This window comes from Jaculus jaculus, chromosome 22 (genome assembly GCF_020740685.1).
Source record: "Jaculus jaculus isolate mJacJac1 chromosome 22, mJacJac1.mat.Y.cur, whole genome shotgun sequence".
Lineage (NCBI taxonomy): Eukaryota > Metazoa > Chordata > Mammalia > Rodentia > Dipodidae > Jaculus > Jaculus jaculus.
In genome coordinates, this window is record NC_059123.1 from 6728090 (window position 1) to 6755012 (window position 26923).

Genomic DNA, 26923 nt, shown 5'->3' on the forward strand with positions numbered 1-26923 from the left:
CCAGAGAGAGCTGAGTACGGCATGCCCTTTTGAGCTTTCCACACCAGGCACATGCATCACCATGCCATCTCCTCCTGAAGCACCAGGGGCCTAGAGAAATTTACTTCATGCCCAAGCCTACCAACTTATACACAGACATCCAAATGTCAACAAGATGACAAAGAGAAGAATTTGCATTATTTCGTTAGTTTATTACTCTGGTGGAAAGCATTCCAAAATGAGAAGAGCTAGCTCTCAGATATACATGCACAGGACTCCACACTAGAGCCCAAAGTCATCTGCACATTCATGCGCATTGCTGCTCTACTCACAATGGCAAGGCAATGAACCCCACCTAGATGCCCACCAACAGATGAATAGTTATAAAAATGTGGCACATATACACCATGGGATCTGACTTGGGAGCACAGAAAAATGATATTATGAAAACTTCAGAGAGCCCCAAACCACATGTTGTCTCTCATATGTGGATTCTAGATGGTGGCCAAGGGCTGGTAATGAGACATAAAAAGACAACGTCACGTGTGCCATGATAACAGAAGGAGGAAAGGATTCAAGAAGGAACAGGGGATCAGGGAGATGAAGAGGGATGAAAGTAACCAATAAAGACAAACTGTGATTGAACATGCTATAAGGCGACCTTAAAAATAAAGATAGAAAAACTATGGTAGTGAACCGTCTGCCAATATATACACAGTCATTTAAAATATGATTCTTATTAAAACCATTACTGGCGTGGTGGTGCATGCCTTTAAGTCCAGCACTCGAGAGGCAGAGGTAGGAGGATTGCCGTGAGTTCAAGGCCACCCTGAGACTCCATAGTGAATTCCAGATGAGCCTGGGCCAGAGCGAAACCCTACCTCAAAACAACAACAACAACAAAAAGCATCACTGAAGATGCTCACCCCGGCGAAATATCTCATCTGATCAAAAGTAAGTAGACTATAATAATAAGACTTGCTTAAAAATGAAACAAATGGAAGCTGGGCGTGGTGACACATGCTCTTAATCCCAGCACTCAGGAGGCAGAGGCAGGAGGATCACCGAGAGTTCGAGACCACCCTGAGATTACATAGTGAATTCCAGGTCAGCCTGAGCTACAGCGAGACTCTACCTCAAAAAACCAAAATAGTAATAATAATAATAATAATAAATAAAAGAAAAGAAAAAAAGAAACAAATGGGGTCATATCAAGTGTTTAAGAGACAGAAGGTCAGTCACACAGTACAGCAATTTTACCCACAAGAGGAAGCCCATATTTTTACATTTTTGTTACAGAGGTTGTAAAAACATTAAATTATAATTTGTAAGAAAGGTTTATTAATACTCGCTTCTTTGTATCTGGTCAAGTTTGGTGTGATTACTGTTGGGGTTGACATATTTTTATGCAGCTAAACAAATCAAGATGTCAGAAGACTGGGACGAAGGAAGAAGTTTCTTTTAAATGTCATACCTCTGCTCTAAGTTGGCTCTATCTCTGTCATCTAAGAACGACGATGCCAGTGTCAAAGCACTTTAGAGGAAAGCTCCTTTTAGACTGTACAGACATTCGTTGTTTCAAGCTGACCAGAATTATAGCAAGTGCTACAAGCTAAGTTTAATTGCATAGCAGGGAAATTGCACCGCAACACCGTCTTATCAGAAAAAGAGGGTTGCGAAATCGGATAATTTCCCGTGCATTTATTGGCCAGGAAACACCCTACTTTGACAGTTCTAAGATCGTGCTTACCAACATTACATAAAACTTGCCTGAGTGGTGTCGTCAGTGGCATGACACAGTGATGAACTTTTCTGTCACAGAGCTGAGATATAAATATGTAACTACATTTTCCTTAAGATAGCACAAAGCAAAACAAAACACCAACAATCAAAACCCCAACAAACCCTTATCATCCATATCCTGTAACCTCCTGAACCTGAGCAATACTGTTAGTTATTCAAATTCTCTAGAATGAACATGCTCTAGAGTTCATTAAAGCAGAATTAATTTATTAGTGTCTTTTTAAGAGCTGGGATGATGTCTCCATGTATAAAGCACTTGCCATTGCCAGTTTGGGGACCACTGTTTGGATCCCCTGCCCCCGCATAAATGCAGGCTGCGTAGGGTGGTCTGCTATAATAATTGCAGCATGTGGGAGGCCTGGACAAGTTGGCTGGGTCACTAGACCAGTGTTTGAGCTCTGGGGACAAATGAGAGACCCTGCGTCAAAAACTCAGGTGGACAGCAATTTAAGAAGGCATTCGATGTCAACCTCTGGCTCCCCCACAGGCATTCAACATGTGTGCCCCCACACATACAAACATACACATGCATACCACACACATACACACATGCAAAAAAAAAATTACCTTCTACAACATAATGCTGGCAGGTGTCATCCGCCTATTACAGTGAGGGACATAGTAATAAGTAATGTGTGTGTGTGTGTGTGTGTGTGTGTGTTGATCCTTAGTGACCTTCAGAAAAGAGGAACCGTGAGAGGTCCGCCCCTCTTCTCTGGATCTTGCTATTGGCTTCAGATAGCCAGAGAGATACGAGGAAGAGAGTGCTAGCCACTACTGCTCTGTCTCCTGGACCAGAGATGCCCATTAAATCATCCTTCCCACTGGGGATGGCTGAATATAATGGACCAAAAATCAATACCTTATAAGTGACATAAGATATATTCATTCTATGGACTAATGTACCCTCGTGACTGAATCCTATTGGCACCCTCTGCTTTCCAAAGGAACAGCAGACCCCTTTCTGCCAGTAAAAGTGTTCTCAGTCATTGGGGCACGAGGACCATGGGCAGCTCAGAGCCGGGTGTGGTGGCTTTGTGTTTGGAAGCGTCATTGTGGAGCAAGCCAGGGGGACACCGGCCGTGGCCTGAGGGAGCTGTGCAGAGCTCCCACTCACCCCTTGGTTCCACAACCTGTAGGCGTCACAGGCAGGTTTCAGTTAATCAACCGTAACATGATAATATTGAAAAAAAAAAAAACCAGATTCCATTTAATAGTGTGTTCTACAATGATTTTAAGAACTGGTTGGGGAGCCGGGCGTGGTGGCGCATGCCTTTAATCCCAGCACTCGGGAGGCAGAGGTAGGAGGATCGCTGTGAGTTCAAGGCCACCCTGAGACTACAGAGTTAATTCCAGGTCAGCCTGGACCAGAGTGAGACCCTCCCTCAAAAAAAAAAAAAAAAACCCAAAAAAAGAACTGTTTGTGGGGGGGGGGAAGCCCAGGAGTTAGAAATGCCCACAAATATACTAAATAAAGATAGTATGAAATGAAGTCGCATTATATTCAGGTAGGGATGACTTCTGGGAAGATGGGAGGCATTTCATTTATCAGATATCATCAATAAACAACCAAGAAAGGAATTTGTTACATATTAATAACGTTTGTTTTTTTTTTCTGGACATTCTCCACATCAAAGGATCTTCATAATTCAAAATCATTTTTCTCACTTGGAACATATCATACTAAAAAACCTCAGTATTTAACTTTATTTTGAGAATATTTTCTTTCTGCCTTCTATATATTTCGTAACATCAAATACAGAGTAAATACACTGTCAAATTCAAGGATGTCTGCAATGCAAAAAGCATCCCAAATTTAACAGAAAGAGGCAAGAATGAGAGAGAGAGACAGAGATGCAGAGAAAAACATAAAGGCTGAAGGAAGATCATTTCTCCTGAAAAAAAAAAAAAAAAATCTTAGGGCAATAGGCACAAAACTAAATAGTCAGAGAGCAACAGATAAGAAAAGCAACTTCAAAACATTTGAAAGAGAATTTTAGCAACAGGTAACAGTGAGATTTTCTGTTCAGATTTTCTAGCTTAAAAATCTATATAGTTATAAAATTATGAGCTAACAAAAAAGAAAAAAAAACCACAAACCGTTGTTCATTATTCCATTTGCCCAGCAGAGTCATTTATCCCCTATTAGAAAAAGTATAATAGACTCCCCCGAAAGGGTCATCGGCCTTCCATTTAATGATATTGCCAGCCTCGATCTGCATTTTCCCGGCAATGTCCCTCAACACCAAATAAATGCCTGATCTCTTCACAATAACAGCTGATTTCTATTTATTAAGCTAAAAAGGTCACCATTTTCTACGGCTGGACCGCCCTGCACTATTGATAATTTTATGCATAAACAAATGGCAAATTTGTGCCACATAAATATGCATTAGCAATTACTTTTTCCTCGGGCAACGCTCACCGCATGCAAATGTGTACCTCGCAGGGCTGGGTAGCTTTTGTTTTAGCTGTGGAACAGGGAGACAAAAGAACACATAAACAATTTGAAAATTTCCAATCAATAAGTCATGCAAATTCAGAGGTGAATGGCCAGAAACTTGCTCGGGAACACCAGGTCTGAAGTGAGAGGTAGGGGGCCCAGGGGAGGGCTTTTTTCTTTTCTTTTCTTTTTGTACCATTTTGTTTCTTTCCTGTTTGTAGTAAAAAGGCCAAAATGCTCTTGACACAGAACAGCTACCAAGCCTTGTTCTGAACAGGATGCCAGATGGGAAAGTCAAAAATACACCCATGTTGAGTAAACACACACGCACACACACATGCACACGCATACACCTCAAAAAAGGGGGCTGGGGAGAAACCGTGTATGGTGTTTTAGGCATGGCCTTTGCAAATTTCTGATGATCAACTTCACAGATTCAAAGAAGTTGGAGCTCCAGAGATGTTTAAGGGTTAAGCAGGAGGTCATAAGGAGGCGTTCGTCCAGACTTCACCCCACTGGAAAATGCGTTGTCCGTGAAGAGGACAGCTTAGGAGCATGCGGAGCAGGGGCACATGAGGAACCTTTAATTAAGAAGCCAAGGGCCTCTCACAAAGAAGGAGCACTGGCATCAGAACAAGGGAAGGATGAAAACCAGAGCGCTGGAATCGGGCCGAAGAAAGGGACAGTGTCACCGAAGTCAAACTTGAAAGCAAGGCCAAGCTGATGGCTCCATGACCTCAGTCCGCCTCAAGCAAGCGCTCTGGTCATGAGTCTTGGTCTTCACAGGCTTCCGTAGCTTCTTCTTGGCACCATTACTGCTCATGAATTTGGTAGCATGGGGAGGGGACCCGGGGATGTTGAGAGATTTCACACTGAGTGGCAGACCCTGGCATGGGTCCAGCATGAGGGCGGCACCAGCAGCATCCACACTCCGAATGCTGCTGCCCATGAAAACTCTGAGAGCTCCCCACCCTTGGCAGATCCAACTGTGCAAAAGCTCTTCCCAATGGGTTGACTTTGCATGAAAGAGCCAAGCACCATCTGAAAAATAAAGTCAGGGCTTATGCAAATTTCTTTCAAGAACGCATTCAAATACGTTTGTTTGCTTAAAAAACAAACAAACAAACATAGAGACACTAATTTGTATATTCATATGGACCCACATCAGTACATCCATTTGAGATGGGGGAACTTGAGTCATCGTTCGAGAACAGAAACTAGCTTTAAGAAGTCTCCAGCAAGCCTCCCCACACCCCCACATTGCTGCCCACATCCTCAGAGATTGGCGTTACTCCCCTTCCTTCCTGGCCTTGTTAGCTGTTTCAGGGGTGGAGCCATGCTAGGGTAACTCCATGTCCACCTGGGGCCCCCACATGGTCCCTGCATGCACTCAGGGCCTTTGGAAAGGCTGCCCGTTTCCTCCTGGCATTAGGGAAGAAGGGCTTCTTGCTCTTCCTCACCTCCACTCTGCTCTCTTACCATTTATCATTGTCAATGGGCAGCAATCCTTCCCTATTCCAGATTTCCTTTTGAAGATAATTAGAATGTCTTCTGTCTTTCTGCATTGACCCTGACCAAATATACAACGCTTCTTTTATTTAGCTTTTTATTTATGGGCAGACTATCACTCACCTCTTATTCGTAGATCTCTTGAGACAGGTCAAGTTTTCATAGAGCAGAGGACCCTTCCCCAGCATAATGTTCTAGTATTTGCTAAGGTTTGGGTATAGCTCCCTATGTATAATATCTACAGGCTTTCATGTGCAAAGCGTCACACACAACGGTGTGTGTTCTATGCCATACCCTTTACCGACTGCTTACTGAAATCCCTCCACTTTGCAGATTGGTCATATTCTGTGGGTGAACGCGTACCGTGACCTATGACCTGGGGTGGTTCTAATGTCCAGAACGCTCACTCCCCCGCTTATTTTAAGGAGCTAGCTGAATCGGGCATGAAAATACATCCTCTGGTGGCACACTCCCCAGCCAAGTTTATGTCTTCGACAAGACATGTTTAACATGTTGGCATTTGTTTACTCATAACCAAGCATGACCTTCTGATGTTGGGAATAAACACACACACATCATAAAGTGATGGACGTTCAACAGCTCTCACAAAATTACATTTTGAAAAATTATGGGATGATAAATCAAGCATATAGAATAAATTTCCCTGAAACAGACATGAAAGCTTAATAATTAATGGGAAAGGATAAAAGTAATATTTATGGCCTTATATTATCCAAAACACTTGAATAATTATACAGCATCAGATCACATTTTAGTTATAATCTGCAAGGAAATTTTAAAATGTAAGCAGCCCTTAAAATGGAAATGAAAGACAAATTCACTGGCTCTTCAACCTGCTCTGATACAAAGTATCAAATGCAGAACAAAGGAGTTGCCTTAAGTTTTGTTCACGACACTAATTTTTTTCTTTTTTTTTTTAGGTTTTTCGAGGTAGAGGTTGACCTGGAATTCACTATGGAGTCTCAGGGTGGCTTCGAACTCACAGCCATGCCGAGTGCTGGGATTAAAAGGCATGCGCCACCACACCTGGCAACACAAGACCAATTTTTGATAGCCATCACGACCGAAGGAAAGAATGAGGAGTGGAGGGTCAGAAAGAATAAAGAGAAGAGATTTGATAATCAATGTGTTCATAAGAAAATTAAAAAAAAAAAAAAATAACCTACGTAAAACCAAAACTCAGGGGCGACGAGAGCAGCTTGAACACTGGCTGTAGACCTGATTTGCATTCTGAGTGTGGGAATGTGGGCATGCGTTCAAAACCCAGGAAATGCCACCCAGGTGTGCAGCGGGCCGTGGGTGAGCAGCTGTCTAAAGCAGTAAGAGTGGACTGGATTGTGCAGAAGCCTAGGCCAGGGGTCACTTACAGAAACGGGCGTGAGGAGTCACTTGCAGGAGCATATGGGGGGGGGGCGTTACATAGAGGAGGCAAGGATGAAGGTTGCTTTCAGGAGCCTGGGCCAGAGGGTACTCACGGGGGTGGGGGTGACCTCAAAACCGCTGCCTCACCGAAAAGTCCCACCACGTCGTGGGCGACAGCCTCCCTCCCCGTAGCAGTATAGAATATCCCCTTCAGTTAAGCGTCCACCCTGCAGCGTCCCTTGACATCGCATGCACCTTCAGAAACAGCAATTCTCAGGCTGGAGAGATGGCTTAGCGGTTAAGCGCTCGCCTTTGAAGCCTAAGGAACCCAGTTCGAGGCTCGATTCCCCAAGATCCACGTTAGCCAGATACACAATGGGGCGCACGCGTCTGGAGTTCGCTTGCAGTGGCTGGAGGCCCTGGCACACCCATTCTATCTCTCTCTCTCTCTGCCTCTTTCTCTGCCACTCAAATAAATAAAAAAATGAACAAAGAAAAAGTTTTTTAAACCCAGCAATTCTTGGGTCCTTTCATGCAATGCCCTGGGCTTCCTTCATTATTTCAAGGAGTGCTCTAAAATTTTCAAGAAATCCTTCAAACAAAATCGTACTTTGTTTTTTTAATCCCAATTATAGTTTATCAAGGTATTTCCATTTCTGATTTAGTTTGCAGCAATAGTTTCAGGTAGATGTCACAGAGTTCATCTCACCCTTCAGTAATAATAGTAATAATAATAATAATAATAAAACCTTTCAGAGTTCGTGATGATCCCAAATCCGAAAGCAGTTGCAGAAAAGCAAGATCCAAGGGAATTTCCTCGTCCACCACCCTGGCTTAGTAATGAATCACATATAAGGCTTAACAGCTGGCAAAGAGGTAATTTTGAAATCCCTTGAAGTATGGAAGCATCAATTTCTTTTCATAACTGTGTGTTTATTAGGATTATGTAACACTCTCTAATTTAATCACCTGCACATGTATTGATGGAATATTGTTTCCACGTTAAAAAAAAAAAAAAAAGAATGTCATTTGGATGGTGTTGCACAACTGAGGATGACTTTGCCACCCTGGGGGACATTTGGCACTGTCGGTGAACAATTTATTGTAAGCGCTGGGCAGTGTCAGGATGTCAGGATGCTATTAGCAGCCAGTTCATGAGAGGCTGTCCTGCTGCCAATCATCCAGGAAACATGGCGCAGCTCCCCACAGCAAAGAATTATCTGGATGCAAAAAAACCCGAAAAGAAAAAAAATGTGGAAAGCACTAAAGCCCTTTCATTCAAGCCACCTGCTTTTTGACTTTGATTGCGCACACATGATGCTTTCCGAGTGGAACACTTCCTGGGTGCTGATGTCTACAGGCATGGGCAATCAGCTCTTGCCTAGTCACTTATCCCACGAGATGGCCCGTGACTCCCTCTGGGCTGTTCAGAGGTACGCTGTACGGCAGGTCAAGTGGCAGGTGGTCACCATTACCGGGCCGATGGATCATAAAATCCATCGTGCTATTTATTACACTGTGCTCATAACAATGTTAAAAATCTCTAGGCGTGGTGGCGCATGCCTTTGATCCCAGCACACTGGAGGCAGAGGTAGGAGGATCGCCATGAGTTCAAGGCCATCCTGAGACTACACAGTGAATTCCAGGTCAGCCTGAGCTAGAGTGAGACCCTATCTTGAAAAACAAAAAAAAACAAAACAAAACAAAAAAAGTTAAAAATCCTTTTAACATTATTTTGACATTGCAATTAGTGCAAATGGGGAAAACTGGAACCATCCGTTTCTACAAAATGAGATGAGAACCTATCTGTGGGGCAAGGAAGTCACCGTCAAACTTTCTGTGATGTAGAGTACACATGGATTGCTTCAGGAGGGGGCACCCCTGGTCTTTGGCAGTATACTTGGGTTTCTTTAGATATGCTGTTGTTGAGTGACAATGACAACAATTCCCAGGATCCTCTTGGCAGAGGAAGCTGTTGGTCTTTGATTCCTGTTCTCTTCTATTTCCTATGGACTGGATCTAACCTATCACGACCCTTGCCCTCTGTTCCAAGTTTACCATGAATCAAAAAACCAGACCTGCTTGTAGGGCAGCAAGATGCCTCAGGCATAAACACATCTTGCAATAGCTCCTGCGCCCAGTCTCCCTCGCTGGTTGAGTCCTGAGATCTGAAAGCACCTGAATAACGATACATGAATCTGAAGACTTAAACTGCTTAGTTCATACATCCCTTTAAGAATGATGAAAGCTACCAGCCCGCTGGAAAGAAATACAAATTTCCCCGTGGGTAGACCATTCTGCATCAGGTTATGTTCCTGTGTTTCTGAGAACAAAGGCATGGACTCCTTCTCTGAGCCAGGACTTTCTTTCCAAGGACACAGGTGTGTATAGTAAGAGTCGTAGAATTCTGAGACAGCATCTGCCTGTGGAGCAAAGCACAGATCTGTGACAGTCCACCATCACCATGTTCCCCACAGGGCAAAGGTTAGGCATGTATACTGGTCCATTGTAAGAGACTTGGGGTTCCACAGTCTACATCTTTTATCCTCCACAGAATCACTGCAACCCGGCTGCCATTGACTCCATATATAGGAATGAGTCCGGGACACTAATGCAATCCTAATGCTTTGGCTACAACTATTGCTGTCTTGTCTGGGAGTTCACAGCACTCAAGTGGCATCCGTGGAGCCTTGCAAGATATGCTGTTTAATATATGATTTTTAAAAAAAAAAAAAAACAACCTTTGTGCTGGAGAGAAGGCTCCGTGGTTACGCACTTGCCTGTGACACCTAAGGACCCCGGTTCGAGGCTCCATTCCCCAGGACCCACGTAAGCCAGAGGCACAAGGTGGCATAAGTGTCTGGAGTTCACTTGCAGTGGCTGGAGTCCCTGATGCACCCATTCTCTCTCTCTCTCTCTCTCTCTATCTCTCTCTCTCTGCCCTTTTCTCTCTCTGTCTGCCATTCGCAAATAATAATAATAATAATAATAATAATAATAACAACAACAACAGCAGCCTTTCAGAGAAACATGCTCAGCAAACCATTCTTATCCCAAGGGCATTTTATCCACATATGCAATGCAACTTGTCGAGTGTCTGTCTCAATTTCTTAGTAACGAGAATGATCAGAGACTCTGATACCTGAAAGTATCTTTGAAATGTTACCATCCCATGTCGGGCTTATTTCAATAATAATTGCAACAAATGTGTTTGTCTACCATCAGTACAGGGTGAGTTACCCAAAAAGTTTCAGACCAAGTGTTCCAGCATATTTGCATATACAAAATGAGATGTTTTGGAGTTATAACCCAGTTCAAAGTGCATAATTCAGTTATTTTTCATATATCTCCTATCCACACAGACTGAAAGTAATTGTATGCATTTTCAATGTGCCTGCATTTAAACTACAGCTGTATAGTTATATAAGGCGAGATGTGGAATTTTCCACTTAACGGTATCAGATTGGCAATCAAACTGCTTTTGACTTTTGGAGGGTTTCAGGACTCAGATTTTCAGGTTTGGGGATCTTGACCTGTGTTGGTTGAAGTCAACATTAGCGGAGCACTTCCTATATCTGGTCAGTGTGTTAATTACTCACAAATATCACCAATATTACCGAACTGTATTCTGACAGTTACCCTGGTAAGGCATTGGTGATTTTCCTCACTCCCCACAGAAGAGACAGACCCAGCTAAATTAGGTATCTAAGCAAAGACTGAGCAAGTGGTTGAGGCATGAGCAAGGGTGTAGGTTGAAAAATAGCTTGTGACCTGTTCTGAGTGGGACAAAGTCCAGACTCTATCCACTAAGAGATAACGCTCTATGGTGGGAGCGAGACAAGCTGAAAAAAAGTTGGTATATAGAAATGAGGATGTACAGAAAGTCTAGAGCAAGGACAGGCCTCAGTTTCCCTATGTGCTGGTGAGTGCTTCGCAGGACAAAAATAGAATGGTGAGCCCTGAAGGAAGATTTGGAATAGACCAAGTGAATAAAGGAGGGTCATGTATTTCTTGATCTTACATATGAAAGAAACAAAACCGAGCATACAGATACAGGGCCACAGTCAGGACTAGCGGCCTAGAATACCAGGATGATATTATCCCTTGATGACCCTCCAAATTATCTCTCCACTTTGTACCAGAGAGCAAGTAGTGGCCAATGATATCTACTGTTTTATCCTCCTTTTGTGATTTGCAAAACTATGCTATCATTAAGCATTGAGTGTTTGAAGGAAATAGTGGGTGAATACAATTTCCATAAGATTATCTCTTTGCTAAGAAGGGCACAGCACACCCTGAGGCAGTTGAAAGGGTTAACAAATCACTTGGACATTTAAATGTTATCTTCTGTTAGGTTTCATTGAAGGGCTTATCATGATTATAGACAAAGTTCCAACAAGGTCAACATCGGTGTCCCAAAGGCATGAGCAGGTAAGCTAAAGAGAGATCAAGTAAATTGTTTAAATGTCGCAGCACAAGTACTTCTCACGGACATGGCTGCGACCCGCCTAACTTCCATTAACACACTTAGAAACTCTCCGACAGGAAGGAAATGACTATAACTCCAGTTATTACTCCGAGGAGCGATTGCTGTGGAATAGAAATGAAGGCATGTAAAACAATCTGCTAATGTTCATCACATTCAGAGAAGGCATGCATAGAGGAACAGGAAACAGAAAGAAATAGTTCAAGGCGCTCATTCCCAGTATGAAGATATGAGTCTAGGTCTATCACTTTTTAAGTGACTGATGTGGTATTGCTATCTGTGTATCTATCATCTATCATGATCATCTATCTCGATCATCTATCTATTTATCTATCATCTATCTATCTGCATACCTATCTACCTCTATCAACACTCAAAGGTTGTAGACCAGGGAAGAAACAGTACCTTTGTTGAAAGATGGGATTTTGCTGCAACATGCCTTGTTAGCCTTTTTGGGATTGCTCAGGGCACTAAATCCATCTCTGAGATGATGTTGACCACAGGGCCACTCAGATGAAAAGGACCTCAGAGGTCGAGAGAAAAATAACTGTGAACATGCAACGGCCCGTGCCTCATCATCTGGTGACTGTGGCGAAAGGAACATCACACAGCTAGACATAGTCACAACTAAGATTCATCCTGTAAAGCCAGCGTACCTGTTCTTAGGCTCCCAAAGAGATCTAGGTGACAGGTGGATGTGAGGACCAAAGCGAGGTAGAAGAGATGCTAACAGCCTTCCCACATCAAACACTGCTTGTACCACTACTGTAAACGTTGGGGGTAGGGCACCAAGATCAGCGATGGCCCATATCGTGGTTGAGATATAAGAGGCCTCTTACAGGCTTGCGTAGGTGTTTGATGATTTGGACCCCAGCTGATGATGCAGTCTTGGAAAGTTGTTGGAAGTTTTGGGAGGTGGGGCTTAGCAGGGTGAAATGAGTCACTGTTTCCGATTCCATTCCTCTCTGCTTCCAGATTTATGAAGATGAGAGTAGGCAGCTGCTGCCCACGCATGCCTACGTCCACACAGACCCACCCACCGCCCTGCCTTCCCCACCGTGGTGGACTGCACACACTCAAACCACGAGCTAAACGAAGGCTGTCTTCCCTTAACTTACTTCCCTTCTCCCCGGTATTTTATCATGGGGACTCAGAAATAAAGGCTATGTCCCAGCATTAGAAGAAGAATTCGTAGTATTAATATCAGCCAGCCACACCAAATTAAGCAATTATTCTGAGGTGAAGAAAACTGGACATCATTTTAAAAGAATTTCACTGAAAAATAAACCAATATCTGAGGATTAATTACTTGCATTCTCATCTAATGTTTTAGACCAGATTTTTTTTTTAATTTTTGCTCATTTTTATTTATTTACTTGAGAATGACAGAGAGAGAAAGAGGCACAGAGAGAGAGAGAGAGAGAGAGAGAGAGAGAGAAAATGGGAGTTCCAGGGCTTCCAGCCTCTGCAAATGAACTCCAGATGTGTGCGCCCCCTTGTGCATCTGGCTAACGTGGGTCCTGGGGAACCGAGCCTCGAACTGGGGTCCTTAGGCTTCACAGGCAAGCGCTTAACCGCTAAGCCATCTCTCCAGCCCATAGACAAGATTTTTGACTAGGATTGGAAAAATAACTCACACTCCCCGTAAGGAGACTCCCCTGATCCTAAGAGTCTGCATCATAAGGTAAATGTGCTTCACTATTCACGGGTGTCTAAGAACACGATGTGCTCCACAGAGCTTGAACCAGCATTGGGATCTGCAGGTGCACACCTGCAGTTTATGCAACTGCTACAAACTGCAGCCTCACAAGGGGAGGACGCAAGTTTTCTGACCCCTGTAATGTCTGCTCTCTTCGAAGGGACACAAAATAATGACTTCATATGGACCATGGCTGGATTCCACACACATTTTTACAGTGACAAAAGACTTTGTTCTAACAAGCAGCATAGAATTTTCCTGCGAATACTGTTATTAATTGTTGAGAAAAGTTCATTTCACTTTTTCCAGTTTCCCTGGACATTAATTTTTTTAACTGGACAAAAAAAATAGAAAGATGATCAAAAAGAAAAGCATATGCCCATGTGATCACATTAGTAATTCCCAGTCTGTGTCATGGGACGGGCTAACACTTCACTTACTTTCAAGGAAAATCTGGTCTTCATCTATGCTTTTTAATGCCCGTGTCCCAAAACATATTGTCGCATTAGCCACGAATTAAATTAGTTAAATATGTTCTGTAAATCTACTTGTGACAGTTGCTTACATGGATACGCCTGTTGCTACAACATGAAACTTCAGCAGGAAATACAAGAGTGTTCACTGACGTAGGAGGACATCAACACAGGGAGCTACAGAGATGGGTCAGCGGTCAAAGGCGTTTGCTTGCAAAGACCAGTAGTGTGGGTTCGATTCCCCAGCACACATGTGAGCCAGAGATATAAAGTGGCGTACGCATCTGGATTTCATCTGTAGTGTCAAGAAGCCCTAATGTGCCCACTCCACCCTCCTCTCTTGGCTTGCAAATAAATAAATAAATATTTTTAAAAAGAAGGATACCAGCCAGGCATGGTGGCACACGCCTTTAATCCCAGCACTCAGGAGGCAGAGGTAGGAGGATCACTGTGAGTTTGAAGCCAGCCTGAGAATGCATAGTGAATCGATAGGGAATTGCAGGTCAGCCTGGGCTAGAGCGGGGCCCTACCTCAAAAAAAAAAAAACAAAAAAGGATATTAACACATCAAAAACTGCTAAGTGGTAAAAACTGAAACTAAATCAAAAAAATTATAAACAAGAAAATTAAGAGAAAGGAAAATCCTTACAGCGTGTAATGAAGATAATCACAAATGCGGAAGGCAGGCATTTGAGTACCAGTAGCAATATTGAAAGTATCTTTTCAGGAATCCCATTTCCATTCTAGGTTTCTTTCTTTTTTAATGAGAGACAGAAAGAGAAAGAGAATTGGGGTCCCAGGGCCTCCAGCCACTGCAACCGAACTCCAGACATGTGCGCCCCCTTGTGCCCATGGGAGACCTTGCGTGCTTGCACCTTGTGCATCTGGCTTACGCGGGATCTGGAGAGTTGAACATGGGTCCTCAGGCTTTGCAGGCAAGCGCCTTAACCGCTGAGCCATCCTCCACCCCCATTCTAGTTGTTTTTTTTTTTTTTTTTTTTTAATTCATGCAGAGTGACCACATGCATTGCAGACCTGGCCAACTGGATACCACTTCTGAAAACTGAATTATGTGTCTCTTTTTTACCTTAAGAATTTGGTGGTCTAAATTCATCAACCTTTTAAATATCACAATCCACCAAATCTAGTTTATCTCTTAATTGTCCCATAGTGTGTCCACTGACACAAATCATGTCACAAAAATAAGTAGCAATAGATTGAAAGCAACTACATTATACAGTAAGGTACCAACTCTAACACCCTTCTTACAGCCTAAAATCCCACCAACAAATACAGGCTGGAAATTACTGCGCAAAGCATCCGGTGCGCATGTGTCTAGAATGGTCCATTCAAAATGCTAAGCGGAACTCTGAAGTGAAGACCGCACAGAACTTGATCAAAGGCATCCATCTGTTCACCTTCGTGCAAACAATGCCCACATGACCAGAGCTGGAAGTGCTTCGGGGACAAGCCTGGAGAGTTCGAGGCATCTGTCACCAGTGCTGTTTCTAGCTGCCTCATGGTGAGCGATCTCAAGTGTTTACTTCATGAAACCTCCAAACCTTCCTTGAGACACCACAGGGACCAATCTGTGTCAATAACCAACACCAATATCAAAGGAGATACATGCTTCATGGCAGCGGCGAAAATGTGCCCCGAAAGCCTTGGGGTTTTCCCTCCTTGCCTCTGGGAGTGTATAAGCGAATAGGAAGAGCACTGAGCAAGGGCTCAACTTTAAGAAGCCCTGTCCCCAGACCTCACGGGTGGCCCATGCCTCATCACAGGCCTGGAAGCCCAGCGACCCAGCACCGCAGACCGTTGGCCTCCCTGAGATGCCTGTTCTGGACATGGCCGTCCACTGTGGTCTTTGCCACTGGGTCCTTCTCGCTGCTTCTGTGGCTGCGTCCTTACCAGCAGCATATGGTGGTCCTTGAAAAACAAAGGCCACTTCCTGACCTTAGAGGACTGAATGACAGGGTGATCCACAGATCCACAGAGAAACACTCTGAAACCTGAAGCAAGTGTTTCTGCAACTGGCCTTCCACTGCCCTGTGTGTGATCTCGGTCCTGGAGCAAACGTATGTGTGTAACATTTCAGCTCTCTGATGCGTTCAAGACCCATATAATACAATACAATTGCTCATGAAAACGATCACTTTGGTGTGAAAGAATACGGAATTCCATCGAACAGTGTGGTATGCGAGGTTGGTCTGCTTTCCTGGGTTGTTGAGAGTCAACATGAGTTGGGTAGTTACCTCTCCTCCAAAAGAGTAATACGCACATACACACACACACACACACACACAGAGAGAGAGAGAAAGAGAGAGAGAGAGAGAGAGAGAACCTAACTATCTCTAATCACTAAATATAAAATGTGTCAAAATGCAAACATGCATTTCATCATGAAGAAGTAGATCTGACTTCACATGATAGGTCACAGTCAAATCATAATCACAACAACAAAAAAATACAGAATTACCTTTTATGCTATGAGTATATGATGCTGAACAGGAATTCTAAGTGAATTCCATGTTAAAGTCTTGATTCAGGTAATCTACATGTAGCATACTAGATGCACTGAATAAAAATACCATGTTAAAAAAAATGAGTAAATTGGGCTGGAGAGATGGCTTAATGGTTAAGGCACTTGCCTGCAAAGCCAAAGAACACAGTTTTCACTCCCCAGGACCCACATAAGCCAGATGCCAAGGGAGCTCATGTGTCTGGAGTTCGTTTGCAGTGGCTGGAGGCCCTAGCGTGCCCATTCTTCTCTTTCTCTGTCTCTATACCTGCCTATTTCTGTATCTCTCTCAAGTAAATAAATAAAAATAAAATAAAATGAGGAAATTTATGGATCAACCTGCAATGTAGTAATTACATATGGTCCATATCACGAACACACACACACACACACACACACACACACACACACACACAGGCAACGTGCATATTGCCATTTAGTTTCTTTTATTAGCATGAAAATCCTCCTATTATATATTTTAACAAAATACTTATTATTATTTACAAGGAAAGAGAGAATGGATGCATCAGGGCCTCCAGCCACTGCAAACAAACTCCAGATGCATGGGCCACTTTGTGCGTCTGGCTTTCTGTGGGTCCTGGGTATCTGAACCTGGGCCATCCGACCTGTGAGTAAGCACCTCAGCCACCCAGCAGTCTCTCCAACCCCTCCCACTGTAGTTTTTATTCTCCTCTAGGGAAGCACAACCCCCTGACCCCCCCCCACACACACACAAGTTGACTTTTTGCTATGTCAGAAAATGAAGCAGAAAGATGATATAGCAACGTTCATTTAGACAGCCCCAAACACTTTCATCTGAAAATTTAAAAATTTTTAAAAATTTAAAAATTTAAAACTTAGTGCCTCGTATATATGGCCTGACAAAAATTGAAATTGAGTATAAACACTACGGGTCCTGTTCTACAGAGCTCACGTTCAGTAAAGGGTCATTTAGCCCTGTGAAAGTCGGTTCTGTTCTCATCACAGTATATTTTACCTGCTGAATCTAATAAGCTTTCTTTACACTGTTAGAACCTGTGTGCGGTACACAGCAGTCTGGTTTTTGTCAGTGAGAGTTTTAAACCATCTCTTTTCCAGAGAATACTACTTCAGAATCATGTCCCATCCTGAAAATAAAGTTCAAAGGAAAGTTAAACGTAAGAAATAACTTATCGAAAGTCATGCTAAACAACTTTAGGATACTTTTCACTGAAATGGCAAAGAAAAACAGCATCTGAACCACTTGGCTTCTCAGTTCGCAGAAAGGCCTGCTTATAAGCTTGCTCCCTTTCCCTGATGTGATCAGAATCCTTCGACCTCATCCTTTCTCCTGCAATTTTCAGTAGGAACACTGCAAAGTAATGGAACAGAAGTTAACTTCATGGGGGCCGGGCGTGGTGGCGCACACCTTTAATCCCAGCACTCGGGAGCCAGAGGTAGGAGGATCACTGAGAGTTCGAGGCCACCCTGAGACTACATAGTGAATTCCAGGTCAGCCTGGACCAGAATGAGACCCTACCCCCAAAAAAGTTAACCTCACGGGGTTTCTGCGCTGGTAAGTCAGTGAAGTAACAAACCCGGGGGACTTGTTTCCCAGCAGCCACAGTGATCCTCTGCCATCCTGGGTCTTCAGCCATGACTCTGAAGGGTCCTGACCATGGATTTCAGAAACGAGTTCTGTCCAAGGCTACCATGGAAACAGGGATGACAAGACATTGTCTCAAGACAGAAAAAAGGGGGGAAGCTAAAGAGGAAATACAGGTTTAAAAGAAAAGAAAAGTAAAATGGTTTGCCATTTTCCAAGTTACTCTTTTTACGAATAACATGCCTTTAATACCTAATCTATTCATCATTCCAACTGCCAGAGAGTTGAATTCTTACGTTTAACAGTTTTAACAGTTGCAGACATAAAGGCAGCTATGCAAAGCGCCTTACGGTTTTAACTAAGACGAGACTAAAATATAGTTTAGGTTCTCTCTTATTCATCTGCTCAATTCCTTCCTTGTAATTAGCATCGTGGATGCAACCTATCATTGCGTTAACAGTCTGAAAGTGGCTGATCCTTGGTCCCAAGCGGGCTTATCTAGCACCATGCTTATTACAGACAGCGCCTGTGGTTTCAAGACACTGGTTCTGTCTGCCCCAAGCCATCAGGGTTGGGTCCATCCCCTATTCTTACCCATTCTCCAAAGGCTTCCCCCCCCCCCCCTTTCTTTCTCTCCAATAAATCACATGGTTCTCTTCTTTCTCCAAGTTTCACCAGCTAGAAGACAGCCCAATACTGCGGCGTGGCTATCACAAGATGGAATTTCATCAAGCACTACCAGTGAGCTCCCCTACACCCCAGCAGATTGACCCAGGTAAGACCCAGGACACACCTTCACAAATGCCATAGTCCTGCTTCCGACACTAGGCATGTCCTCAGCAACAGGACAGTGAGTCCACAGGCCAGGGGCCTCTGCGGCCTTAGGGCAGTCTTTGGCATCCTTCCTGCCATCCCAGGGCTGCAGATGAGGTCAAGGGCTTTGGAAGACCCTGCAGAGGAGAACCATGGCAGCTGCAGGTCAGGAGCTGCCGTGAGTGGCTGCTCTGGACATTTTCCTAAGGAAAAGAATTGTGCCAGGTCTATTCTGCAATGGTCACGGGGCCAGCGCGCAATCACCTTCTCATCCCCCTCCTTCTCCCTCACTCCATCCCATTAGCACGGTACTGGAAATTTTGGAAACAGATGTTGCATGCCTATGCATTTGACTATCATTGGAAAGACATTGGAAATGCATTCATATTCAGGAAATTCTAACATTTTTGCTTCCTGATAGATTTTCTTTTACCTTCCTTCCTTCCTTTCTCTCTCTCTCTTTCTTTCTTTCTTTTTTTCTTTCTTCTTTCTTTCTTTCCATCTTTGTTTCCCTCATTCTTCCCTTCTTTTTTTTTTTAATTAATTTATTTATTTATTTGAGAGCGACAGACACAGAGAGAAAGACAGGTAGAGGGAGAGAGAGAGAATGGGCGCGCCAGGGCTTCCAGCCTCTGCAAACGAACTCCAGACGCGTGCGCCCCCTTGTGCATCTGGCTAACGTGGGACCTGGGGAACTGAGCCTCGAACCGGGGTCCTTAGGCTTCACAGGCAAGCACTTAACGGCTAAGCCATCTCTCCAGCCCTCATCTTTCTTTTTTAAAATATTTTATGTATTTATTACAGTCAGATAGAGAGAGACAGAGAGAGAGAGAGAGAGAGAGAGAGAGAGGGAAGGAAGGAGAGAATGGGCGTGCCAGGGCTTCTGGCCACTGCAAACGAACTCCAGACACATGCGCCCCCTTGTGCATCTGGCTAACGTGGGACCTGGGGAACCGAGCCTCGAACCGAGGTCCTTAGGCTTCACAGGCAAGCGCTTAACCGCTAAGCCATCTCTCCAGCCCTCATTCTTCCCTTCTTTCCCCTTCCCTTCCTTCCTTTCTCCCTGTTTCTGTTTTTATTTCCTCCCTGGGGAGGCTGGGGCCTGAAGAGGTGGCTCAGTGGTTAAACGCTTTCTGAAGGCTGATGGCCCAGGATCGATTCCCAAGAACACATGAAAAGCCAGACCAAAGTGACACATGTGTTTGGAGTTTGCAGTGGTAGGAGGTTTGGCACACCCATCTTCTCTCATCTTTTCTCTCTCTCTCTCTCTCTTTCTCTCTCTCTCATGCACGTGCTCAAATACTCAAATAAACAAAAAGAGAAGACATTAACCATCCTCTCCAAATACACATATTTTAAAAAATGACAACTTCACTTTGGCAATCTATTTTTGTGCTCAAAGAGTGGCAATATTCAGTGAAAACTTCCGAAGGCAAAATTTAAAAGATCTTACACAACATCATGAAACGCCGGTCCCCATTTCAAGTCTTTAAGGATATATATGTCTTCCTAATCTATCTCTTAAAAGTTTCAAGATTTTTTTTTCATCCTGTGGCACTGCCAGGTATCAGGCCTAAGTATTATATTTAAATGTTCTGTAGAGGATTCTGCAGCCCCAAGTGTAGCCACAGTAAGTCCCTTGTCATGTGGGACACTTCACACAGCTCGAGTGTGAGGGAGCAGTGTGGATTCAAAGTATAAAGACTGACAGGTGAAAATTTTAATTCCTAATGTGGCTCCAAGGCCCTGACTCTTCAAAAGGAGGGTCTTATGGGAAAACGTGGGGCATAGGGCTCACCTGTGATCCCAGCTCGACTGGGCAGGCAGAGGCTGAGGAATGAGCATGAGTTTGAGGCCAGCCTGGGCTAAAGAGACAAAGAAAAGAGAGAGAGAGAGAAAGAGGAGAGAAACAAATAAAGGAAAGAAGGAAGGGAGAAGATAGAGAGAGAGAGAGAGAGAGATAGATAGATAGAGAGAGAGAGAGAGAGAGATAGATAGATAGAGAAAAAGAAAGGAGGGAAGGAAGAAGGAAAGGAAGGAAGGAAGAAAGAAAAAAAGAAAGACTGAAAGGGAGGGAGGAAGGAAAGAGATAGGGAGGAAGAAAAAAGAGGGATAGGGCTGGAGAGATGGCTTAGCGGTTAAGCGCTTGCCTGTGAAGCCTAAGGACCCCGGTTCGAGGCTCGGTTCCCCAGGTCCCACGTTAGCCAGATGCACAAGGGGGCGCACACGTCTGGAGTTCGTTTGCAGTGGCTGAAGGCCCTGGCACGCCCATTCTCTCTCTCTCCCTCTATCTGTCTTTCTCTCTGTGTCTGTCGCTCTCAAATAAATAAATTAATTAAAATAAAAGAGGGATAAAGAAAGGGAAGGAGAAAGAAAGAAGAGAGAGAAGAGAAAAGAAGGAAGGGAGAGAAGGATGGATGGATGGAGGGAGGGAAAGAAACAGAGGGAAGGAGGGAGGAAGGGAAGGGAGGAAGAAAAACCAGAAACAGGGAGAAAGGAAGGAAGGGAAGGGGAAAGAAGGGAAAAATAAGGGAAACAAAGATGGAAAGAAAGAAGAAAGGAAGAAAGAAAGAAAGAGAAAGGAAGGAAGGAAGAAAGGAAGGTAAAAGAAAATCTATCAGGAAGCAAAAATGTTAGACTTTTTCCTGATTATGAATACATTTCTTTTTAAAAAATTATTTAATTGAGTTTGAGAGAGGGGAAGAGAAAGAAAAAATGGATGGGCCAGGGCCTCCTGTCTCTGCAAACCAGCTCCGGGCACACTGGCCACTTTGTGCAACGGGCTTTACTTGAGTACCGAGGACTGAAATGCAGCCTACTAGGTTGTGCAAGCAAGTGCACTTAATTACTGAGCAACTCCCAAGTCTGATTGTAGGAGTTAAACATCTACAGGTTTTGGCTACAGAAATTTTTGCTTTTCAAATTGTCCATTATGACACTGGATTTCAATATTATTAGAGACAGAGACCATAGCAGGGCTTTTCACCTTAGTGGAAGTTCACGTGCATCAGATCTGTGTGAACGTGACTGAAGCAGTTACTAAAGTCCAACAGGCCCATAGCTGTGGACGGCTGAGTTGTCTTTTCTCTCCTTTTCAGGGTGAAATAGTGTGAATTCAGAGAATTTATCACCCTACACGAAGAGCTACGTTGCTAATTTGTTTGTGTTTCTGGGTGACTTTTTTTTTTTTTTCTTTTTGGTTTTTCAAGGTAGGGTCTCACTCTAGCCCAGGCTGACATGGAATTCACTCTGGAGTCTCAGGGTGGCCTCGAACTCAAGGCGATCCTCCTACCTCTGCCTCCTGAGTGCTGGGATTAAAGGCATATGCTACCACGCCCGGCTTCTGGGTGACATTTTTTTTTGTTTTTGTTTCTGTTTTGTTTTGTTTTTATCCCCAGCGGGTTCCCACCATTGGCTGTAGAGTAAGTGGCGTTTCATCAGCTAGCCAGAGAGGCCATGACTCACTCTGTCATAATTCAAGTATGTTGAGTAATTTATACATATTTTACATCCAGTACTTGATGCTTATGCCCTAACTACAAATGACAGAATAAGTAGGGAAAAAAACAGACATGAGTTGAAAGAACGAAGGTGTTTAAGAAAATATCCCTCATGTTTGGTATGACACCAGGTCAGAATCTCCTTCTTAAAGCATGGACCCCGGTTCAAGGCTCGATTCCCCAGGACCCACATTAGCCAGATGCACAAGGGGGCGCACGTGTCTGGAGTTCCCTTGCAGTGGCTGGAAGCCCTGGTGCGCCCATTCTCTCTATCTATCTATCTGCCTCTTTCTCTCTTTGTCTGTCACTCTCAAATAAATAAATAAAAATGAACAAAAAAAAGAAATTTAAAAAAACCAGGAAGTATTTATATCTTGGTACTTTAAAGAGCAATAGAGAAGATAATATATCCAAGTAGAGTTCACAGTCTACAATTTACTGCCTATTGTTTAAGAGATTTAAAATTTTCACCCAGCATCTTCAAATCTCTAAAGCAAAGAGCTTCATAAATCCAACATAAACAAGCATGGCACAGATTATCTGGTATCACTCTGATTGCCTAGTTGCCTTCCCAACTGGCGCATGGACATGAATTCATCTACGAAATTAATTTTAGAAGAAGGAAACTAATTTATCTCTAGTGAATGTCATCATTTCCTCCTATGCCAACTGTTTCCAAAGTTCTACATCAAACAAAAGCTTATTTGTAGTGGCAGAAAGAAAACCTCCTCTGATTTGACCATTAGCATCTTTTTCTACTGGTGATTTTATGACCTGCTCTGTCTGGTGCTTAATTTTCTAAGAACTGAGAGATCTGAGCCATTCAACACTTCCCAAGCTGATCTCAAAGGTGAAGGGAGTTCTTACTATTTAATAAAGAGTGGACGTGCAAGCTTTTCTGTATGAAATTCAACAAGAACAAAACGTTGGGAATTTAAGGCCAGAGATTGCCCAGAACCCACGGAAAAAAGATGAGTATGGCCACACAAGTGGGTAACCCCAGTCTGTGGCGGGCAGAGACCTGAAAATCCCTGGGGTTCCCTGACAGACAGCAGCTGTGGGTTGAGAAAGACCCTGTCTCAAAGAAATAAACATATGGGTGAAAAGAAGCCACCAGATATTCTCTACCCTCCCAAACATGTGCATAGGACACTTACACACACACACACACACACATGCGTGCAAAATAGTAATAAATATTATAAAAAATATTCTTGTCAGAAGCCATAATGTTCTGTCTTTAAAAGAAAACCAAATTCTAAGAGTGAAATTATATGCCTAGCAATGTTTGGATTCTATGGTAGTTTGAATGTACGTCTCCTTCCAACCCAGTAGACTCAAGTGTTTGGTTAAAGCTTGTGTCCAGCTGCCTGGGTGGAGGACATGTCACTGGGGATGGGTCCTGGGGTCCAAGCCTAGTGTGTTACTGTACTGTTACCAATGTGTAACAGCCTGGTCCCTTGCTGCTTTGTTGTGAGTTTTGTGCTTGTTCGTGGAGCTGCCGATTGGCTGGTGACTCTCCCGCCTGGGTTTCCAAACGGCTGCCAGCTTCTTCTGCCACTGATAGAACTTGCCCTTGGGTGGGTTAAGGAGAAATAAGCCACTCGCCCCATAAGCTGTGTCTGATTTGGGTGCTGATCCCAGCCACCTGAAGCCGACTGCAACAGGCTCAGAAAAACTAAACGAGACCAACGAGGGCACAGAGGGAAAATCCCGAGGGACAGGGAGGGAACGCTCTACACATGTCAGGAAGAGAAGTGGCCTGGCATTCACATAGATAGGCATTAACTGTACGTGTGAGCAAGTTACAGGAAGCCTTAGAAACGGTGTTAAACGCACCATCTGGAATCTTCTAGATTGAACTTTTACCTGATGCTTAGTGACAATTTATTACTAAACACAGGAGAGATGCAGGAGCTATTTTGGACTCAAATAGGACATTATCCTCACAACACATCCAACATTCACCAGGCAGCGTATCCACAGGGCAAGAAAACAGACCAGTGGGAGTTGCTCTCAAAAGCGCACAGTAGTACGCACTCATTCTGCAGCCACAGGGGCATTCCGCTCTTCTGCAACGCCATCCTACAGCTTCTTCCCTCCAGGAAGCCAGCCAGTAACAGTTGTTTTTTAAATATATTTTATTTATTTATTTATTTATTTATTTATTTATTTATTTATTTATTTATTTATTTGAGAGAGAGAAAGAGGCAGACAGAGGCAGAGAGAGAGAGAGAAAGAGAGAATGGGCATGCTAGGGCTTCTAGCCACTGCAAATGAACTCCACACACATGCGCCCCCTTGTGAATCTGGCTTACAAGGGCCCTGGAGAATCGAACCGGGATCCTTTGGCTTTGCAGGCAAATGCCTTAACCACTAAGCCATCCCTCCACCCCAACGGTTGTTTTTTTAATTCTCTCTCTCTCTCTCTCTTGATAAGATCTCACTGTATCTCAGGCTAACTTGGAACTCACTTCATAGCCACAGTCTGGCCTCAAAATCATGTGTTCCGGGGCTGGAGAGATGGTGTAGCGGTTAAGCGCTTGCCTGTGAAGCCTAAGGACCCCGGTTCGAGGCTCGGTTCCCCAGGTCCCACGTTAGCCAGATGCACAAAGGGGCGCACGCGTCTGGAGTTCGTTTGCAGAGGCTGGAAGCCCTGGTGCGCCCATTCTCTCTCTCTCCCTCTATCTGTCTTTCTCTCTGTGTCTGTCGCTCTCAAATAAATAAATAAATTTTTTTTAAAAAATCATGTATTCCTCCTACCTCAGCCTACCAAGTGCGGGGGTTACAGGCATGAACCACTGCACCCAGCTTCAAAATTAGCATATTTATGTCTTAAAAGTACTATTCCGCATATTCATAAATCCACAGATCCTGGTGAGAACTGGCAGTATACGCATCGCCCCCCATTGCGAGAAGCCAGTGTCTAGATTTGACTACGGCCAAGAACCAAGACTACTTTTGTTTACTTATATTTTTCACCTTTAACGATATTCATGTTCAGTGTGTACATAGAAGCCAGAGGATCCTCAGAGGCAAAGCTCAGGCACATCATACATATTTTTTAAAGGCTGTTTTATTTATTCATTCACTTATTTGAGAAAGAGAGAGAGAGAAAGGAGAAACAGATAGAGACAGAGAGAATGGGTGCACCATGGCTTCCAGCTACTGCGAGAGGCATGCACCACCTTATAAGCATCTGGCTTTATGTGGGTACTGGAGAATTGAACTTGGGTCCTTTGGCTTTGAAGGCAAGCACCTTAACTGCTAAGCCATATCTCCAGGCCTTTTTGTTGCGTGTTGAGATGCTACCCTGGAACTCACCAGTTAGGATCCACTGGCTTGCTCAGGTGCCCCAGGGATCTTCCTGTCTCTGTGTCCTCAGCACTGGGATTACAAGTGCCTGCCACCACACCTACAATTTGAACTGGGTACTTGGGGGAAGGAACTCGGGTCCGTGTGCTCCTAAGACAAGCCCTTTGCCAACTGAGCTATCTCCTCAGACCGCGCACTGGCAACCATGTTCACATGTCTTTCTGTTATACCATTTTGTGTCTGTGTACATTTTGTGTGCTGGAGGTTTACTGAAATTGTCTGTTGGTATTGAGCACACAGACTTCTGGGTTGAATTTTTCTAAAAATATTTTTGTCTATGTACTTATTTGCAAGAAGAGAGGGAGAGATAAAGAGAGGCAGAGAGAGAGTGGGTGCATCCAGACCTCTTGCTGCTGCAAATGAACCACTTAGTGCATCTGGTTTTTCGTGGGCTAATAGGCTTTGTAAGCAGCGCCCTTAACCATTGAGACATCCATCCAGCCTCTCCCGCGGGGAGTTTTATGCATAAGCTACCCCCCCCCACTGCAAATGTTAACAGGTCAAAGAATACAAGGTCTGTATATTACCCGGGGTCTGCCTCAGCCAGTCTTGCTCACAATTCCTGTCACTTTCTGCCCTGTGAAGTCCTAGGACGAGACGCCAGCCAGCTCTCTGCCTGGTTTTCCTCCAAATGCAGGCAGAGAGTTGCTGTTGATCCTGACACTCTAATGCCAATATTAGTTACTGAGAGAACTATGCCACTTGAAGAGGCAGTTTAATTCTCTCAGATCTATTCCACTTTGCACTGAAAAACCATGACAGCTGTCTTAAAAAGTTGCCCAAAATGTCTTAAGTGTCTGGCTTATTCATGGAAAGCATCGCGCTCAGTGGGTGTATCCAATGATAACCATGAATAATACACACATAATACATTCCATGATCTCTTGTAACATCTCCCCACCCAAGGTAATTAATGGCGGGGGGGGGGGAGTGAGCAAAATTTAACTACGAAGAAAGTTTCCAGTGAGAATTAATTAACTAATGAGTACTGTGACCAAGCTCAGCAGGTTAAATATTCCAATATCTTCAGTCTCTTATTTTCTTCTTATTTATTTATTTTTTACTACAGAAAGAAAGAGAGCATGGGCATGCCAGGGCATTTTGTAACTGTAAGCAAGATGCAAATTCATGCTCCACTTAGAACATCTGGCTTTATATGACTACCAAGGAATCAAACCCAGACCATCGGGCTTTTCAAGTTAAGTGACTTTAACTGCTGAGCCATCTCTCCAGTCCCTCTTTGGCTACTTCTTATGGTTCCTAACAATATAGAACTCAGGCCAGAACACATGTATATCTGAAGCCTCTCTCTCTCTCTCTCTTTCCGTGTGTGTGTGTGTGTGTGTGTGTGTGTG

At 43.8% G+C, this 26923-nt stretch overlaps 1 protein-coding gene across 1 annotated transcript in view; it reads right to left on the reverse strand.

The window, feature by feature from the left end:
- Sox5 (SRY-box transcription factor 5) overlaps positions 1 to 26923 on the reverse strand; it is an 896761-nt gene that overhangs the window by 791792 nt on the left and 78046 nt on the right. The window lies entirely within an intron of this gene.